The sequence below is a fragment of the Lates calcarifer genome, linkage group LG10 (genome assembly GCF_001640805.2).
Source record: "Lates calcarifer isolate ASB-BC8 linkage group LG10, TLL_Latcal_v3, whole genome shotgun sequence".
Taxonomy (NCBI): Eukaryota; Metazoa; Chordata; class Actinopteri; family Centropomidae; genus Lates; species Lates calcarifer.
This window is the reverse complement of record NC_066842.1, coordinates 6,020,179-6,033,746: the sequence shown is the minus strand read 5'-3', so window position 1 is coordinate 6,033,746 and position 13,568 is coordinate 6,020,179. Positions and strand designations below refer to the sequence as shown.

At 39.9% G+C, this 13,568-nt stretch overlaps 1 protein-coding gene across 2 annotated transcripts in view; it reads right to left on the bottom strand.

Moving 5' to 3' along the window:
• The window catches only part of lingo1a (leucine rich repeat and Ig domain containing 1a), a 119,124-nt gene that overhangs the window by 21,534 nt on the left and 84,022 nt on the right, over positions 1 to 13,568 (bottom strand). The window contains exon 1 of one of the 2 annotated variants that reach the window (XM_018675896.2): positions 3,833 to 4,464. The exons of the other annotated variant lie outside the window; for it this stretch is intronic. The gene's annotated coding sequence lies outside the window, so the exon portion shown is untranslated. Of the gene's footprint in view, positions 1 to 3,832; positions 4,465 to 13,568 lie in introns of those variants that run through there. 2 annotated transcript variants of the gene reach the window in all.

Here is a 13,568-nt window from a genome sequence, read left to right as displayed (position 1 = left end):
TTTAAAGGTGAATGGACCCTACAGGCTAATGTGAATGCATGGCATTTAGACATGCCTCTAACAAGGCTCCAATATGCAATGACATTTCACTTAAAGCATTAATTCAAATACTAACATAGTTATAAACCCTGTGATAGACTGGCAACCTGTCCAGGGTGGAACCCGCCTCTCACCCAATGCCAGCTAGATTGGCTCCGGCCCCCCTGCAATTCTCAAAAGGATAAGTGGAATAGGTAATGGATATGATGGATGGACATTTATAATCATAATTGATACCTTCAGATATTTTCTTTTTTTTTCCTTTTTGCACAGCTGCTTCTGATTAGAACAAGCCCTGAAAATACAGTTTCTTAATTAAAATAAGAGCTAAGTCACAGTAGGATGTGGATATTTTCTGTGGCAGTTCAATACATCAAATGGCTGTAGGGAACCAGACTATTTCTAGGTATTATAAATGTCATGTTTGCAGCTTTGTGGCCAGTATCATTGATGTGACAAATACAGGGTTACCAGTTTTGTATAAACTTGGTATTAGTGTTTTCAATAATTATGTTAATGTGTCCAGCGTCACAGGATTAAGGGCAATGCAATCAATAATTTCACAAATTTGATTTCAGAGAAGACACAGTGAAAGCCACTATCACTCTGATGAAGGTAAAGTAGAGGACAACATGTGGGTTGCATGACCAAATGTGTGTTTGTACAATGCAGCATTTACTGTTGGATCCCAGGATAAATTAATGGATATTCACATCGAGTTTTGTCAAAGCAGCATTATTTCTTTGGAGCCTAGAACATGAGCTATTTGCTTTTGGTCACCCAGGGGCCTACAAAGCATTAAACTGTACCACTGTGAGAGCAATAAATGAGAAACACTTCTAGCATGTACTGCTGCAAAGAACAAAACCTTATCTTTTTGGGCTAGTGCAACATTACAACCATCTGCTACATTACAAGAAACAATCACATTTTATTTAATAAGTTCAAACATTCAGTTTGGGCAACAAATGTGGGGAACAAGTAGGGAAATGGGGAACAAGTGAGAAATATTTGTTGATAATATTATGAAGCTGTATCAAATGACTGTGTCACAGTGACTGGGACATTTTCACATTAGGTGAAAAATCTTATGCTCAAAGGGACTGCACCACTGAAACTGTGACCAAAAATGCTGATGACTTTTTGATAACCCTTGCAGCTGCTCTTCCTGCTTATCTAGTTCAAAAGACATCTACCAAGGACAACAGTGACTTGTGAACAACCGCCTCCCTCCTCCCCCCATCAAACAACTACTGTGATCTCACTGCAGGCCTTTTATAAACATGCCATCCAGCCTCGGGCATCGATGTATCAAGGCAGTGGCATCAAGTGGAATGGCAGCCGAGTTTTATGAAAACAACATAATTGCCGTCCCGGGTGAAAACTCTCAGCTCTGTGTCATCGTAGCATTATGTAGGCATCATGGCCTCACAACTGGGAGCTAATAAACACCTTGTCAATGCAGTAGGTGTCAGCTTTACACCCAGGATGAGTGTCTCCAAGAGACATGCTAACACGTCATGAGCCAGCATTGGCCCGCTCACTAACACTATTGGTCATTTAGTGTGTTGTGAGAAGGCAAGCCTGTGATCAGTCATCATGCACTAACATCACGGTCCACACCATTGCCACCCACTCTGTCTCGACTGCTCCTCTGCCCCGGTCTGCTGACAAATCTACAGTGAAGCTGATTTCTTTCATGACTGATTTAAATGCTGCACACACTCTTATTCTTGTCTTTTTTGGTTTGCTTCCCCATTCCTCCAACATGTGATTAAATTACAAACATGCCAAGATGTAACCACACCATATATTCACTGAAATATAATGCTGTTATCAGGAGCATGATTTTCCTGTGACATCTGATACTCTGTATTATATTGGCTATTATGTAGAGGTTTAGCTTATTGCAAACATTGATCAACGTGTTGTAATTCAATATAGTATGTCAACAGCAGCATAATGTTGTAGGATGGAGGGTGGGGTGGTGGCAGCAGTGGTGTGGTGCTCTTTGCTACATGTGTCCTATAGCCTACTGCAGGGCAAAGAGGTGAATCCAATTGACCACTCGTAGATGACCAAGGTCAGCAGCTGCACATTTGTTTAATGAAGGCAGCCAGAGAGTCAGGACAGAGCGGATCACACACCTCAGCAGCCCCTTAGCCTTTGTAAGGCAGCCATCATTCAGTCTGTAGCATCCTAAACATCACAGAGATCAACAGTAAAACCTCGCAAAAAACATGATTTTAAGCTTGTAAGTGAAATTTATCACACCTATAGGAATGCTGTGACACCTCTATGGATTTAGGAAAAACATTTAATGTGATATGGTCGCTCTAAAGTCACTAGTGAGTGCCTCAAACACACTTACACACCAAACAGAGGGAAACCAGAAAAGGCACATTTTGGTAAGAAGAGCATATAACACTCTGAGTGAAAACAGAGAAATCAGGATAGGCTATTATTCACCCATGTAGCCCTCCTGTGCCACACCCTTGCCCCTGTATGTGTGTGATATCTCAAAGTGTATCAGCTATCTATCATCTTGGATTGTGCGCCCAGATAAAGCCGGAGAGGCTGTGCTGCTGCTGCTGCTCTTCGAACTACGGGAGGCTGCTCCTGTTCTATCTGGCTGTCCGCTCCCTCCGGCTATTTATAACCAACAGAGCTACAGCACTTTATGAATGTCCGCAGGCACAGCATCACACAGTCTTCTGATACTCTGCCTCAACTGTAGTGGTGTGTCATTATAAGAGGCAGTGCTGGACAATAAAGGGCGAAAAAAATTCAGGGTGCCACTGTCATATATTCTCTGCAAATGCTGCCTTGAATAACAAACAACAGACAGCGTGTGGCACCATCACCACACAAGTTTCATCCTGTCTCCCGTGTAGTCGCAGTGTAAGCTATATATAGATCCCATAACTGTTGTTTTGCTGAAAACAAAAATTCCCAAGTCGTTTCCGAGGATCAGTAAAATGCACGACTCCGCTGCAGCAGAAGCCTGGCTTGCTTTTATTCGCTGCCCATTTAACAGATAGCCATCTTTGCAGATGAATAAAATGGCATATGGGGAGCATCACGACTGCCTCGCACTTCCACACAATGAGAAATGTTATCTCAGCAGAAGCCTATACGTGGTCAAATAAAGGCTAGATTAAGATAACATTTTTGCAATTCACCCCTCCCCGAACACACACACACACACACACACACACACTCCTCATTCTCACACACTCACATTCGCGGGACAATTAAATTTGATTAATGGCATAAGCCTTCGCCTTCCCAAACAAGCACACATTCACACAAAAATGTCCAGAAAATAAGATTACACAGTCAAAATGTGAATCGATAATAAATCTATAAATTAATTTCGAATCTGTGTGGATTAGATGCATTTTTACCTGCAGAGGACGCGCCTAACCACACTCAAGTCCCCCGTTTGCTTTTCTGTCCTGTCAACCGATTCTGCCCTAATCATCGCGGACTTGAAAGAATATTTTAGCCGATTTGACATCGGAGTGAGCTCCGAGGAGTTTTATAAAAGCCTCTGACATTAACCGCTGTCGCCACTGGCGCACCAGAATTCACATATTTGAGGGATGTTGTCTTCAAAGTAGCCCGGAGAGACCAGGGTTTAGCTGCATTCTGGATATCCACCTCTCTAAAATCTTGGCCTCAGCCTACAGTAAACTGCAGCGACATATAAGCACGAACACTAAGAACAGTAGAAAACATATCATGGTTAGAAGAAACCGCTTCTTTTTTGCTTTCTTAAAAGAATACTCACCTGCTGTAGCCTTCACTGCTTCCAAGCATCCTTTCGCATTTCTCCCCGACGGCAACTCCCAGCCACCAAGACTCAAATTGAGACGCACTATCTCAAGTCCATCGCCTTGAAAGACAGCTTTCAACAAACGACGGGGGAGGAAGAACAGACAACAGCCAGTCGCTTCTTGCTGATTTCCAACGACTTTCTCCACAATGGCAGTACCACAGTTTTTAAGATGACAGCTGTAGTTAAAAACAGGCAACCCACACACACATACGCACGCACATACACACACATACAGCGCGATGCTCCCTCGGTAATGGGACTCCCCGCGCGCCCGGACTCGTCCGAGGATGAGTGTGGAGAATAAAGAAGGAATGCAAATGGCAGGTAGAGAGAGAACAACTCCCACGCACCGCTCCCGATGCGAGCGCACAGTTCTCGCTCCTTGATGCAGTCTCTCCACAGCCTCACACTCGCAGCACTGTGTGACTAGCTGTCGTCAGGAGCACAGGCAATCCGCTTGCTGGAGGGAGGGACGGAGATGATCGGCAGAACGCACTCTGCCCGGTGTCCTACTCAAGTGTGTGTGGGGTAAAACTGTGTGTATGTGTGTGTGTGTGTGTGTGTGTGTGCTGTGTTTGCCCATATGAGTTTGATCGCCGCGCGTGCAGTCAGTTCATTTGCTGGTTTATTTATTTAGACCCTGCACGTTTTGTTAACCAGCCTTATCTGTCCAGATTTGTCTGTCCAGATTTCAGCCTCCCCTCCCGCACTCAAACGTTCGCGCGCACGCGGGCGCACGGAGACACCCACAGAGGACACATTTCAAAACAGAGAGGTGCCTACTGAGGGTAAACTGAAATAAAATGGCTCACATATCTCTTGCAACATGCAAATGTTTCAACGACAAGCTGCTGGCAAATAAAGAAATAAAATCAGATTTAAGTCTCAGAGACCGGAGTGGAGACAGACAGGAAGGGAGGTGGGGGTCCATGAGAAAGTAGCAGTTCCTCTTTTGAGGGCCTGGTGGCACTGTGGGCTTCAGATACTGCAGAGAAACACACACACATACACTTACAACACAGTCTCCTCCTGGAGGCTGGTGTTGGAGTATGTTGTCTAATATACATCTGATCCTTTGTCTATCTTCTGTGATTGTAAAGGTGGTCTCAGGCTCAATCAGTCAGAGACTGCAGAGGTAACTCTTATATTGTCCAATACGCTTTCATTTCACTAGCTTTAATGTGATGCCAAAGTGAGATTATGATCAGATTGTTGTTCTTAAATATATAATAATTAGGAGAATCCAGCATCACTGGATCTTCTTAAATGTTCTGGCATTGATTCATGTTCAGCTAAGTCTGTTTTATATGCATCTGAAGTCAATTTTAGCAGCTGAATGATAGGACTCATTGGTAATCACTGCCCATGTTGTACATTGATTAGCTAAGGTTTGTGGGAGGACAGCAAATCAGATGGATTCCTTATACTGTAGGTGTTTGTTAACGCAATAGCCTCTGCTGAACCGTGAGAGGCCCCGGTTAGTCATTAGTCTGATGCACATTGTAGGGGCTGAGGGCGAGGCGTATCTCAGCTGTGGAACAAGAATTCAATACAAGTTATATAGATCATTCTCTTAAAAGCTAAAGAAAATGAAAGGCAAGTGTATAGTTGTTCATTAATTTAAGCACTTGGAAAAACTAGAAGAAGGCAAGAAAGATCTAATCTGATTTTGTCTGTAGATCCCAGGTCAGCACAACACCCCCTACAGCCCGGTAACCACAGAAAGCAGGTTCCAAACATTGTAAAGACAAGTGTACATGGTCTAACAGCGGAGACAAAAGAACTTAGGAGCTAAAGCTGTGTCAGCATCTGCCTCTGGCTGTGTCTGAAACCTTTTCCTCATTTACTCAGTCACTACTCCCTGATAGACATGTAGTTAAGTCCATAGTGAGCAGTACACTGACATTTCAAATACTTAATTAATCGTTTTCTGTCATCACCAAGTGTGTTTCCATTCACCAACTTTTAATATTCACATTACATTAACTTGTATTTTATTTTGCTTTTTTGTGCTACATTTGGATGGAAACCAAGTACTGACAGGTGTAATGCTGCATGCGTGTTATTTTTACATCTATAATATGCATTGCTTTATGAAAATGGTAGGAAAAACACTACTTTTGTCCTTCTGTTGAGGGAATTTTGAGGAGTCATATATGGAGGATAAATTCAAACTTGTAGCCTTGCTGTGTAGAACTTTTACCAGTGTGCCAGCGCAGGATTGTCACCGCACACTCCAGTATACTGCAAAATGTAGATAGATTTATCTGGCATGGAGAGACTTAACCTGTATCGTATGAACTTGTCTGGCAAGGGCTTAAATGTAACCAACATTTATTTATATGTAAAAGTCTTGCAGTTAAGCTTTAATACCGATTGGTCCAGCCAGACCAGCCACTTATAGCATCAGTTCCATGTGTTTACAATAGCACATTACAGTAGTTAACAAATTTATGTTGCAGGTAATAGTCAAACTTTACCCTTCTTCCAGGATTCAAACTTTATGCTGTCAGTTTAAGTTTAAATTAAGCCTGTGTGATAACCCCCCATCTGGTTTCCTGCTTGCTTCTTGTAGGAGCCTGGGTGGGTCATCAGAGCAACTGCCAACACCTGAGAGAGAGGAGGAGCTGAATGCATAAAAGGACTGCTCTCCTAGATTGTGCTCTCTTGTTGGGCAACCTCAACATATTCTCAAGGATGTGTTGATATCTGCATCTTTTTAGTTTGGTTTTGGCTTGTTACAACACTCACACACATACTGCATGTTGCAGTTGGTAGGGGGTGGGGTTAATATTTTGTGCGTGACAACTTTTCACATCCACTGCTTCCATTATGCATGCATAGGTATAGCTGTATGTTTATCATTGCTGACATCTTAAAGAGACTTAAGTGCTTTGATAGTTACCTCTAACCTGTAAGTAATGTAATGTATATTAGTAACTGAAAGATATCATTGGTATTGTAGATTTCACAAACTCACATCCATATTTAACATCATCTGAAAATTATGTGATTCTAGTGTTGCCAAACAGTTATAAGACCAACAGGAGTCAAGTATTAAAACCCAAATTACATTTATCACTCATTATCTAACACTCCCATCATGTGTATGTTTCAGTCAAGTTTTCACTTATAGCCCACAACAGAGAAAATGCCACAGAAGAATTTGTCTGCCAGTGTTAAAACATGTCTCTGTCCTTCTTGGATCCTCAAGCTTCTCTGCACAGACCCTCTGAGCAACTCAAACCACTCAGGCATCACAGCTACATGTGAATGTCATCAGCATCAGTTCACGCATGGCCAAGGCACCCTTGCTATGAGTACATTTTATTTTCTCTGTATTTTAGAGCTGTTTCCTACTGCCTGGCTGTGAAACCATTCCTTAAGGGGGAAAGCAGGCTCTTTCTTTCCAGATCAGTACACTAGTACTGACCAGATCTAAACTCAGATACAGTGGTAACTCACCAGCTACTTTAGACTACAAGTTAGCTGACACTGTATTTCCCTGTGGATAGAACATTACATATTAAACCGTTTAAGTTTTTAAAGTTTTATTGATGCTTGGTAGCATGTTTTATCTGGGCATATGTGACACATTCATTACCTGATTCTTTATGTGTAAAATGAAATAAACCAACCATTATCCAAATATTAGCAGCAGTGGTCAAATGTGTCCAGAGTGCTGCTGGATGAATAAAACCCAGAGAGAATGAGATTAAAAAATAGCTTTGACAGGATGCACTTCATGGGAGGGAGGAGAGAGGCTAAATTCATGGTCTGTAGCTCTGCCTGCCTCATCTCCATCCTCGCTACCCTGCTAAGAGCTGCAAACAACAACAGAGGTAACAATGGATACCTAGTGACGCCATGGGCTTTGAAAGCATCCCATCAATAATTAATTTGTTCTGCTGTGTTCCTCAACACTGGCACGCATGCTTGTCCTTAATCTTTTGTTATACTGGGTGTGAGGGGTGTCTGTCACATGGACACTTTGGACTCTAAGAGATAAATGGCTCTGTGATGAGATGATAAAATAGCCATTTGCTTGTTATAATCGAATCGGTGACCCTATTATTCAGCAGGCAAATGGTTTCACATACTAACCCACAAGACTGTCATTCTTGCAGTTTAGCCATATTGATCAGACTCCTTTCCTAATGAGCATCAATCCTGTTCTGATATTAATACACTTTGCTGCATCATTGTAATACAGCCACAGTAAAGCAAGATTCTTGTGTTGAAATACAGACACATTTTCAACCAAAATCATGAAATGTCTCTGCAACAGAGAAGAGCTTCCACTTCAGCTTAATTCATTTTCCCTCTTTGCCAAATTAAATTCTGGTGTTCAGAATGAATGTTTATTTCCCACAGTAGGTGACAAAAGGAATGTTAAGAGTAAAATCCAAATTGTCTTCTACGTGAAGTGAAAGTAGAAGTCACCCCTGTACACCCTTCTCTCTATGGAATCTTTTGGAATAAAAACATGACAAGACTGTGCTCTTACCATGACTTGCAGCTAACCAACTTATGTGTGAGAGGATTAGGTAGCATAGATGTTCATTACATTTTTCCACTAGTTGCACATTTTGAATAAAGTATGTAGCATTCGATAAATTACCAGCACATTTGTTTTTTAAAAAAGACACAAGGTAACAATAGAAATATGGTCCAGAGAAAGTATAGCATGCAATATTGTATTCTAAGAAGCATGCATTGTAGCGTCAACAGTCAGCTGCAGATCTATATCATAAAGGGGTAAAGACAGAAAAAAACTAAAGTGGGATTTGAATTTCAACTGAATTTAGTGAGTGAAGGAATTTCTTTCTGCACAAGATCTCAAGGAAAGTTTTTGACTTTGTGGTAAGTTTGCACCATGCTGTGACAGCAGCCCAACCAAAGCGTTATACAGTTTTTCTCTCAGCACATGATTTAGATAGCTCTTGATAAGAGAGGAAGTTAGCTAAAGCCCTCCCGCTAAAAACAAACACAAAGTCTGCTCTATAGAAAGCAGACCCCCCTTTTATTAAATAAATATTTCAACTTCCAAACAAAAAGTGAATTTTTCTGTTTTATATTTTGTCCTTTTTATTAGCATATGAATTTTAGCTAATCACCAGATTAAACCCAGTAAAACTGCCGTAGATAATATGAGCATGTAGAGATTCTCTACTATACTATACCCTGTGTTACAGGGCTGCTTATATGTACATTCCAGAAACTAGTCAAAGCAGTGGAACACAATGGAAGACCTGCTTTCTATTCTGTTCAGCACCACTGACATAACCAGACTGAGGCAGATGACTGAAGAGGCTAATTCTGTTTGACTTTTTATTTAATTCATTATTCTTATATAAAGACAGGCTTTTTGTTCCTGACATGTGTTGACCGCCAAGTCTGCAGTCTTTATCAGAGGCTTCATTTCAGTAAATGTTGAAATGATCCAATAGCTCACCAAAAATGAAAGATTAGAGGAAAAAGTCCAAAAGCCGAAAACAAATTTCTTTCTTTCTGCGTTAATCATCTCACAACCACTAAGATTTATCTGGTGACCCTGTACTTAAACCTGTATTAAAAATGCAGTTGTTCATTGTTCAAACTAGTTCCACCTCCAGCAGCTACAGTAACATGCTGCTTACACACTGATGCTTCAGTATTCATCATTTAATAATGTAATAGTCAGAGGGACCAAACTAGTACTTTTATTACTTTTACTGCTAATAATTCTAATAATGCAGCTAATAATGTGTACTTTTAATGAAGTAGGATTTTTCATGCAGGAGTTCTAGTTGTAATGAATTACTTTAACATTGCTTTTACTTACGTGAACTGAATACTTCTTCCACCAATACTGAGAACTTACTGTATGAGCCTAATTTAAAGTTTACTTACATGACTTGCTGTCAAATCACATCTGCCTTATCCAACTACAATCTAAGACAGTGGCTACACTTACTAATACAATTCATTTACCTTATCAACTGTCACCATCTCTGTGTCTATGTTGTTCATCTATCCTCTCCTCTCATAGATGTGATGCATCTTACATGGGCTTACTGTACTACATTTCTAATTGTTTATTTGGAAATTGAAATGCATTCTCGCACTTATGCCAGTATGTAAACATGGGCACAAATATTCTCAAAAGTGGAAGGTCTTATCAGTTTTTCCTTTATTTATAGATTAAATTAATACCTGAATTGAAAAAAAACAAAACAAAAACAAACCAAAACAAAAAAACAAAAAAAAAAAAAAAAAAAAAAAACCCACTGGCAGTCACTGGCAGTTTGCACAAGCATTGCCACATCACAATCAATCTTTCTGTGCTCTGCCTCTCCTGGCCTTTTTAACAGTGGCTCCCTAAAAGCCTCTGTTTCTGCACCATCATGCAACATGTCTGTCCCTCTGACCTTTAAATTCAGTAAGTGGCACAGGCACTCATTAGATTTCTGAACAATTCTTGTACTTCCTTGTGGGTTTCCTGGCAAAAACATCCTTTCTGCCTCTCTCTACTTCGACTATATAAACACAAGCACACAAATGTGAAAATTTCCTGTATGACACATCCTCTGTCATTTATGTTTGTAAAATCCACTTCACATTATCAGCATGCATACAGACAGGAAAATAATACTGCTAATTAATTGGCACCTCATCAGTTTTGCTTTAAGATAATACTATTGTACTCACAGTTAAAAGTAGCTAAGCAGTTGTCTTCTTGTGACATGATAACAAAGGTGTGCAACTTCAGTTATCATAATTTTCTTTTCTATGATTTTAAATCTAGTTTCTGTATTTCAACATGAATGTTTTCAGTCATTGTATTTTAATATGATTTTACCTCTTAAGTAAATTTGGTATTAGCCCTAAAGAGCAGCTTAGCTTTGTACATTCCCATTTTATTTTCTGTTAAAGGGCAACATTAAGGACAACATGCTTTTCCGAACATGTATAATGAAATAAACAAAAGCTATTTATTCACTTATGTGCTAAAAGGTCAATACACGCTTGTAGCGATACCAGGCCTGGCATCATTCACAAGCTGCGAAAAAGTTTAAAAAAGGTGGATATACGATGGACATAGACCAACGTTAAGGACTGAATGTATGACCAGGCCCATTAACCAGATAGGAAATAGACAATCAAGAGAATCAAGAAAAGTAATATGGAAAAAAACTATGCTAAACAACAGAAGTTGGAGTCTTATGGATCAACAGAACCAAAATAGTGTTGTGAATGATCTTCAGACATACGATCCATGTCTGTCTAGTTTCTTTTTTGTCAGTTATAGCACCATTAAGTTTCATTATATTGTCATGTTTTATGTTTTATTTGGTCATGGTGGAAGGCGACTATGTGATTTGTATGCGGGACATAAATATCAATGAGTCCTCTACAATGAGAGCTTTCTAAACCATGTTTATGCATATTTACTACACAGTATTTACATTATGTATAAAAATACATATTGTGATGGTAAAAAAATAGATAGCATTATGGTATTTGATACTTTATATAGGATAGTAACATCTATATATACTTATTGTAGTCTTATACCAACAGGTCCAGAAGCTATAGTGAAGAGAATTTGCATAATTCTTCACAAATAGCCTCACACTCTCACTCTCTTTCTCACACTCATACACACAAAATATGCATAACCACATACACATTGACTCACTCATTGTCACTCACCCTCACCCTTGTAGTCACTCATTTGCCCTGACTTGTATTATTGTGCTGCTATGTGAAATGCTTGGTGCAGTGAAAATGGAAAGCAGTGTATTTGGCGAGGTTGGAGGAGAAAACAACCCTCAATGGGCTTTGAATTGCCAAGGTCCTGAATAAGCATTGTAATATGGGCTTGCAGGCAGCAACCAAATGTGCAAGGAATTGGATGTGGCATTACTGACATCTGGTTTTATCCTCACAAATGCATAACCCACACAAATACAGACTCAAAAATCCAACAGTCATACACACTAATAACATCCTCTTACACTGTAAAGGATATTGTTCAGTGACTGCAAAGGGTTTAGAGGGTGGCCAGTTTGGTTTCCTGTATGACATCCTTGGATAAAAGCTATTTAAATGACAGGCAGTTCAAAGCTGTAATGTTGCAAAGGTGTCGAACCGACATGATAATGACAGTCATCAAGAACATGAAAATCTGTTTCAGACAGGGGCAGTACACCAGGGTACAATCTTTGTAGTGGTTATAAAGACAACGAAGCATGCATACTGAGCAGCTAACCAGCATTTAAGTGCCTATAATCATGGCAAAAGAAAGTCCTTTTACACAGTAGTTCCCACACTTGACTAGCTGTTTTGTTACTAACTCTTAGACTAGTGTTGCACTGGAATCATCAACTAATATCAGATATCAGTGCACACCTCCCTTGTATAACTAAGAATTAATACATCACTAGACTTTCTATCTAGGTGAAAGAAGGATATAAAGAGGCTTATTCACACCAATTGCAGCAAATTGGACCTAGCTCTGTTGGGCCAGTGGTAATATGAACAACACCTTGTCTTCAGTGGTTTAGATTACCCACAAAAAAATTGGCAGGTCGCTGCTCTCTCACTGCTACTCAGCCTCAGTGCTGTGTAAGAAAGACTGCAAAGAAAAATGATGCTCCCATGCCACTCGCACACACCGCTTTGGGCAGACTATCATTCCCATTAAACTAATAACAGTTAGCTTCTTATCTCACAATGTCTTGGCAAAGTCACTTCCACCCTTGAACAAAACACAATGTCTTTGAATGCGGGGGCTTAATCTATCACTGAGGCCCAAATGAGACTGCATAATCCTCTGCAATTTGCCTTCTTGTATTCTACACTATCACTGATTTCTACAGCATTTTGTAGTACACAAATTTCTCTTTTTGAGGACATTGATGCTGTCCTTCAACTTCCTGAGCATGCAGAATTTAATTCTTTTTTTCCATCTTACCGCTCAAATAACAAAACAATTGAATTTAGAACCTAATACAGGATGTGAGTCTTCTCTCAACAAGCCTCTCAGCCTATACACATCACAGTTACAAAAGTAATTATTTTGTTAGACTTGTATTTAAATTTTACAGTTAAATGTTACTGTTTAACATTCTAGCGTAAATATCTAATATTGAATTAAAAATGTTTGAGTCACTAGAGGTCAGAAGGAAGGGTGCAGGTAATCTTTTAAATCTAGAAAACATGATCAGTCAGAGAAAGGCAACAGACGAAAGGATGAAGGCAGATTAAGTTCCTCAACAGATGTCAGTCTGTGAGAATGTTCTTCTAATAACAGATAAGGGTGTTATAAAAATAAACAAGACAAAATTTGTTACCTGCCTCTGAAAATAAACTGTCTTCTTGAATTTGATGAGGGATAAGTCATTTGAGTGAATGGAATGGGTTCTATGATTGAATTAAAGGGTATGACTACTCAGGGTGATTAACTTATTGATACACCATGAGGTTAGGATGGTGTTTTCTAATACCTGTACAATAGATGTAAACCAAACAGAATTAGAGGTACTTAAATACTTCACCTCGGTTGTAGTCAAATGCTTTTGCTGTTCATAGACTTAACTGCTTGCAGCTGGGGCAATGAGCCTGTATCACCAGGATGAACCATGATAAGACTGGTTTTACCTGGAAAATTACATACTATGCAAAAGTTGGAGATAGAACTCTT